Below are 7,819 nucleotides of genomic sequence, written 5' to 3'. Positions count from 1 at the left end.
GCACCAAACTCGAGAAAAGTTGGTAGAAGAATTGGTGAGATGGCATGCAAACCCCGAACAGAGCCCCAGGTGCATGGAGGATTGGGGTAGTGTGAGTGGCACACAATCCCTGGAGTGGGGGGACACGGGTTCCACCAGGGTTCAGGGTGCCCCGAGTACAGCAGCAGCACGGAGCAGAGCCAAGAGGGCCCCAGTGCCCAGGGTCAGTGCTGGGCATTCAGTGTGCTGCGCTTCAGGTAGAAACCATAAACCCACTGGAGGCCACTGGGGGGATTGGGGTTACAGCCCAGAGCAGTGCTGGGGTTACAGGGCAGGGAAAGACTGGACCTGCCCCTTCCTCCCCCACACACAAAATGTTTAGAGCCAACAATCACCTCCAGTCTGTCAAAACAGGCAATGTTGGAGATGAAATCCCAATTGTGGCCATGGGCACATGGCTGGGAAGGACAGTTTTCCATAGGAAGAAAAGCACAGAGCCCCAAGGTCTGCAAGACAGGTGAGAGCCTCAGCAGGCCAAGGCCAGCTAGACTTGTCAGTAATAGCAGATTTTGCCTGGGACCAGTCTTTGAATTTAGGGAATTTTGGAGGTGGAAACCCAATCTCGGCCATGGGCACCTGGAGAAGCAGGACAGTTCTTTCCCATGGAGCAAGGAGAGCATGGACCCTTCCCCAATGTTTTGGGGAGAGATGAGAGGTGACCCTTGTGAAGCCACTGCCAGCCAGACTTGTCCTGGCAATATTCCTATGGGAACAATCTCTGGATATAAGGAAATTTGGAGGTGAAATCCCAATCCCCATGGGTGCCTGCAGAGAAGGAGAGATCTTTTCCATAGGAAGGATAGCACGGAGCCCCAGTGTTTCAGCAGCAGATGAGGAGAGACCCTCAACATGCCAAGGTCAGCTGGAACAGTCAGGCAGTCCCTGGGAGGCCAAACCAGTCAGACCTGTTCTGTGTTCCCTTGCTTTTATGGGGCTCCATAGTGTCACAATGGTGCCTTGGATCCACGGGGCCCCTCAGTGTCATAAAGGTGACTTGATTCCATGGGTTCCAGCAGTGTCACAATGGCCCCTTGATTACAAGAAGACCTGCAGTGTCACAATGGCCCCTAGGTTTGATGAGGGCCCACAACGTCCCAGTGGTCCCCAGGTGTCATAAGGCCCCGCAGGGTCACAATGGTCCCAACGATTCCATGAGGCTTTGCAGTGTCACAATGGCCTCTATGGCTCCCCAGGCCCCACAATGTCACATGACTCCTCTGTTCCATGAGCCCTGCAATGTCACAATGGAGCTTTGGACCCTGGGGGTTTGCTGTGTCACAATGGTCTCCTTTGGCTCCACAGTGTCACAATGGACCATTGATGACAGGAGGCCACTCTGGATCACCCTGGAGCTTTGGTTCCATGCAGCCCTGCAGTGTCACAATGGTCTCCTTTGGTTTTCCAGTGTCACAATGGACCACTGACAACATGAGGCCCTGCAGTGTCACAATGGACCTTTGGTTCCATGAAGCCCTGCAGTGTCACAAAGCCCTCTTGGTTTCACCAGGCCCCACAATATCACAATGGTCCTCTTGGTTCTGTGGGGACCCCCAGGGTCACAATGGTCTCACTGGTTCCATGAGGCCTCACAGTGTCACACTGCTTTGCTTATTCCATGGGGTCTCATAGTGTCACAATGGTCTCCATGCTTCCATGATTCCCCTCCATGTCACAATGGTCTCTGTGATTCCATGGTGCCCCTCAGTGTCACAATGGCCTCTTGGTTCCATGAGCCGGTGAAGTGTCCTAATGGTCTCTCCATTGTTCCATGAGGCCTTGCAAGGTCACAATGGACTTTTGGCTCCATGGAGTCTTGCAGTGTCACAACGGACCCTTGATTTGATGGGGGCTCTCAGTGTCACAATGATCCCTATATTCCATGGACCCACACAGCATCAGTACAGTCCCCTTGGTTCCATGAGGCCAAGCAATGTCACAGTGCTCTCCATGATTCCATGAGGCCCCACAGTGTCACAAGGCTCCCTTGGTCTCACAGGGCCCCACAGTGTCACAAGGCTCCCTTGGTTCCATGGCCCTGTGCTGCTGCATTCCCCCCTCCCCTTCTCAGGCTGCCCTGCCAGATGAGAAATGCTCCTTGGGCCTCGGCCTTGGCCAACAGCCCCTGGGCTCAGCTCCTCTGCAGCTCATCACAAACACTGTCTGCCCCAGGCACTGCTGCTGCCCAAACAGCTCCTGGCTCCTTTAGGAGCAGCCCTGGGAGCTGTTTCTGTTCCCTCAGTGACACAACATCCCTGTTCTCACCCTGCCAGAGAAAGCTGCTGATGCCAAGTGTGGCCAGGATGAGCCATTGCTGGGACTGAAGCCCCTCTCGTGGGGCCCTGCAAACAGCGCTCCAAAAGGAGCCCTTGGAGCTCTCCTGGGCCAGCGACTCCCTCTGAGTGGGGCCTCTCCCAGCCGGGAACTCTCCCGTTTGCTGCACTCGGGGATCCCAAACAACCACAGAGCCTGGGCTGATCTCCCCACTCCTCCAGGCTCAACCCTTCACCCACGGAGATGCCAAAGCATCAGCAGTGAGCATTCCCTGCCCTCAGGGGAATTTCTCCCAGGTGCCTTGCACTGACTCTTGGTGTCTGTGTGCACACAGGAGTGCCTGTGCTGGGGAAATGTGGCAGAAATGCTGCTCTCGGAGGGGTTTGAGTGCCTTGGATAGCTGAGTGAGTCAGGCCTGTAAGTGAGGTTAGGTTATGAGGTGTAAACAAAGTTAAATGCTGCTAAGAGTTGTTTTTTTGCTAAGTTGTTACCTTTAATTTAATTTATTAGTGGAGTTAAATATTGTTAAGTGTTTTCCTCTGTTAAATTAGAAAGTCATAGGTTATGAGTTAGGTTAAATACTGTTAAGTGCTGTTGTTTTGATAAAGTTTGATGTTTAAGGTATCATTCAAAGTTAAGGTATAAGTTAAGTCCTCTTATGTTTGAGCTCTGTTAACCTTTTGGTCTGTATTCCTTTTATCCTTGCCCTCACTGCCCTTGTGTCACACACACACACACACACACACAGAAGGACAGTTCTCAGTTCATTTCTGGTTTGATTGCCTGGATTCTGTTTGGTTTTATTGTTGTTTTGTTTCCTTGGTGGGCCTGAAGTGTCCAGTCAGGAGCAGAGTGACTCTTGCCAAGGAACTTTGTGCTGCTGTCCCTTAATATTAAATCTCGTTTTTGCTGATCCCTTGCTGGGGATTTTTTCAGCGCTTTCAAGGCCTCGTTCGTAACAGGGTGAAGGAGCCCTGGCCCAGGCTCTGGCCCTGGGGGACACGGGGACGCTCCCGGGGGGTCCCTGTCCCCCTGTCCCACCCCCAGGGCCCCGGCCCCCCGTCCCCGTGTCAGGCTCTGGGGTCGATCTCGTGGAACATCCTCTGGGGGAGGCTGCGGCGCCGGGGGCGGGGGGACCTGGGGGGACAGGGGACCCTGCTGTGCACGAGCAGGGTTAGACTGCTCTGGGGGAAACTGTGAGGGGGGACAGGGTAGAGTGACCTCCTCAGTGACCTCACACACTTCTGTGATGTCACACTGCCCCTGTGATGTCACACTGCCTCCTGTGATGTCACACAGCCCATTGTGATGTCACGCAGCCTCCTGTGATGTCACACAGCCTCTCTAAAGTCACACAGTCCCTGAGATGTCACAGACCCAACTCTATGATGTCACCCTTTGATGCCAGACAGCAGTGCTGTTACATCACAGAAGACTGTGATGTCACAAATTCACTCCATGATCCCAGAATCTGTTTTGTGATGCCACAACCTTCTCTATGATGTTACACAGCCACAATCCTCTCTCTGATGTCACAGAGAAACCCTCTGTGATGGGAGAGTCTGCTTTATGGCCTCACACCCTACTCTGTGAGGTCACAGACAGCTATGTGATGTCACAACCTCTTCAGTGACATCACAAAACCCTCCCTGTATTGTCATACTGCCACTCTGTAATGTCACAGCACCCCTTTTGACCTCAAAGCCCACTCTATGATGTCACACAGCCATGCCTTGCTGTCACAGCCACATGCTCTGTGATGCCACAGAATCCCCTCTATGATGCTGTAGCTGCTCAATGACATCACACAACAGATCCTGTGATGTCACAGCCCAATCTGTGACATCACACCACCCTCTCCGTGCTTTCACACAGCCCCTTCCTGACATCACAGCTGCTCTGTGCCTCTCTGACACAGCCACAGAGGTGCTGCTGTGACACAGCCCCCTCTGGGACATCACATAGCCCCTGGCAGTGCTGAGCCCCTGTGAGCTCTGTCTGTGCCCTGCTGGTGTCCCTGAGGTGCCCTGGCAGTGCCCCAGCCCTGCTGGGCTGTGCACAGGAGCTGCTCCTGGCCAGAGCTGTCTCTCTGCAGTGCTGCCCTTGCCAGGAGCTGCCTCTGGGCCTGGAGCCCGGCCTAGCTCAGCAGCACAGACACAGCACCAGGACTTTAATCACCCTCTGGAGCTCTGTTGCTCTTTGCATCAGATTCAGTCCCTGAGAGTGTGCTCAAAGAACTTCTCAAGAACTCAAAATGTGGTTGAAACACTGAAGTTTCTCATACATAAAATAGATCCTTCTGAGGGACACGACTGTGAAATTGTTCCCAGGTTCCAGGTAGAGCAGAACACTACAGGCAGTGATGACAGCTGGGGACAAGCAAGGCAAAGGTGTCTCTGGTGCTGAGCAAACCTGGATGTGTTTCAGGAATGCCAAGTGCCAAGTCCTGAGCCCCAGCCAAGGCAGATCCTGTCCCTCCCTCATTGCTCAGGGCTCTTCCCGGGATGGGCACTGGGATGTGGGGATGTGCAATGCCAAGGGCAGGACCATGGGGCAGCCCCTGCCAGGCTGCTGAGCAGGGACAAGGAGGCAATGAGGCCCCAGGGCTGCAAGGGTCACTTGTCCCCTCGTGGTCCCAGGGCCAGCAGCCATGGCCAAAGTGCTGCAGGAGTTGGCTCTGTCAGGGCCTTGCAGCTGCTGCCCATCCCTGTGCCCTGTGCAGCCCAGGCTGTCCTGTGGTGTCCCTGCCCTGGCCTCTGTCCCAGCAGGCTGTCGTCATCCCCCGGCTGCCCCACCTGGCTGGCCCTTTCCTTTGCTTACAGCTCTGCCTCCTGCCTGCCTCTGCTTGCCCACACAAAGCCTTGGGCTGCTCCAGGCTCCTGCTGGGGATGTGCTGCACCATAGCCCTGCCCTGGCAGGGAAATTCTTTTCTCCTTATGTCCAGTCTGGGCCTCTCCAGCTGCCCTTGGTGCCATTATTTCTTTCTCTGGCTGATTTATACAATGAAGAAAATCTCCAGCCTCTCTGAAACCACCTGTCAATCCTTATCCCTCCCAGGCTACTCCTGTTCTGTCCTCAGTCTCCACGCCACTGACCCCAGAGCCCTCAGCCCATCCCTGCTGGTTCTGTGATGTGGCCTCCAAACCCTTGCCTGGGAGATTTTTGTTTCCTTTTCAAGGTCTGTGAAAATGGAAGAATGGTGGTCAAAGTTATTTTCTCCTAAATCTCTCCATGACAGAACAAGGGTCAGTATCTCCAAAGTGAATGAGGGTGAAATTACATTTGTCAGAAAGAGGAAATATCTTACAATGATGAAAGTGGCAAAAACCTGCAACTGTTATCTTCCAGAGAAGTGGATGCCCAATCCCAGGAATGCTCCAAGATCAGGAGTTTTGCGCAACCTGACCCAGTTAAATCCCCTCCCCTCCCCAAGGATGGAATTTCTTTTGTGTGGGTTCTCTGATGTGCTGGGTGTCCTCACAACACTTCTGGCCAGAATGTCTGCTGAGGGCAGCCAGGCTGCTGCAGAGGCAGTGACCTCACAGCCATCACCATGGCAGCCCTGTCCCTGGGCCTGGCTTTCCCCTTTGCTCTGCCCCTGCCAAGAAATGAGCTCTGAGGCAGCAGCTCTGCAGTGGTGGCCACCAGGCCGGGTTGCCAAGGGAGGCTTCTGGCCATGCCCTGCAAGCAGCTGCTGCTGCCAAGGTGCCTTTGGTGCCCCAGGCTCTCCCTGGCACAGCTCCCAGCACGGCACTCTGCCCGAGGCCTTCCCTGTGCTGGGGCTGGCCTGGGACTTTTCCTGCAGCGGGACCTGCCCTGCTCATGGCACAGGAAAGGCAGTTCCTGCTGGAGCAGGAGGCTCTGCCTGCAATGGGCTCCAACAACACCAGCAAAGCCCTGTTGACTTCAAAATTGCTTCCTAGAGAAGAATATTCTAATAATTGTTATAGCTCCTGTACTGTGGAGTAAATAACTCTTTTTTAAAATTTACTCTCTCGTGTAAATAAACCTTTCAGGCTAATCATGATCAGAATCAATCAGAGATGTATTTATGTAAATTTATCTGGTATTCCATTATTAATCCAGTGGGGAAAATTGCATTAAGATTCAGTTCCACTTGTCCAATCTTTTATACCTTTGGCAAAGTCTGGGGCTGAAGTAGGATGCAGCAGCTCTCAGTCTCCTCTCTTAGAAGGATTTTAGAAGTCTAGGGGCCTTGCAGGGGTTTGAGGATCCACGGTGGCCATTGGGTGTCATTTCTCCACCTCATGTCTCAACAGGAGTTTCTCTAATAAGAAAATAAAGCCTTTGCGTGAAGCTCCCCCTCTGCCCATTACAGGAATTCCTGTGAGTGTCTGGGACATCCCGACTCTTGGGCAGCCTGAGGACTCCTGGGATGTCACCGTGGAGCCCCTGTGAGTGCCTGTGACAGATCGGTGCCTTTGCAGCCCAAGGTCCCCTGGAATGTCACCATGGAATGGCTGTGACTGCCTATGACCACACGGCTCTTTACCATCCCCAGAAAGCCCTGGGAGGTCTCCATGGAGTCTCTGTCTCTGCCTGTGACATTCCAGCTCTTGAACAGCCTGGAGACTCTTGGAAAGTCCTCATGAGGGCCTGTGATGAATCTGATCCTTAGCAGGCAACCATCACCAGGACCCTGCTGCTATGGTCAGTCTCCATGGCAACCATCACCAGCCCTCTGTTGCTATGCTCAGTCCCTCAGCAGCTCCATGGAGACCCCATGCCAGGGGTGGTTGCCATGGACACCAGCTCAGGCCTGCAGACAGAGCCCATTGCCATGGCAACCATTTCCAGTCCCATCCCCAGGGTCACAGGATCCCAGAACCACAGAATTGGCTGAGCTGGGAGGGACCCATCAGGATCCTCCAGTCCAACTGCTGGCCCTGCACAGGACACCCCAACAATGCCAGCCTGGGCCTGGCAGTGCTGTCCAAACGCTGCTGGAGCTCAGAGAGCCCTGGAGCTGGGACCCTTCCCTGGGGAACCTGGGCAGGGCCCCAGCAGGCTCTGGGGAAAAACTTTTTCCTGACATCCAACCTAAGCCTGCCCCGACTCAGCTGCAGCCGTTCCCTCCAGTCCTGTCCCTGGGCACCAAAGTGAAGAGGTTCCTACAGCCCCAGCCAGGGACCCGCTCCCAAGGCTGTTGCCATGGCCACCAGGACTGGGACCAGCTGGGATGCTTGATTTCCATGAGCCAGGGTCCAGGAATGGGATTCCCCAATTTCCTACTCCCATTAAAACCACGCTGCCCTCACTGTCCTCCCACCTCCCATGGAAAGCACAAAAAGGCAAAGATCCCAGGCTGGGATAAGAACAATTTATTGGGAACAGCAACAAGATAAGGAACAAAGAGAAATGAAAAAATATATTGGTACCAGAAGGGTAAGTAAAACTATTTACAGGAAAAACTACAACACCAACAACTGGCTCTTCCTGGCCACGTATTTCCCCTGCCTGGAAAGGACACCCTTCTCCTCAGGGAGAG

This window comes from Fringilla coelebs, assembly GCF_963513975.1.
Source record: "Fringilla coelebs genome assembly, contig: SCAFFOLD_38, whole genome shotgun sequence".
Lineage (NCBI taxonomy): Eukaryota > Metazoa > Chordata > Aves > Passeriformes > Fringillidae > Fringilla > Fringilla coelebs.
This window is presented reverse-complemented; position numbering follows the sequence as displayed.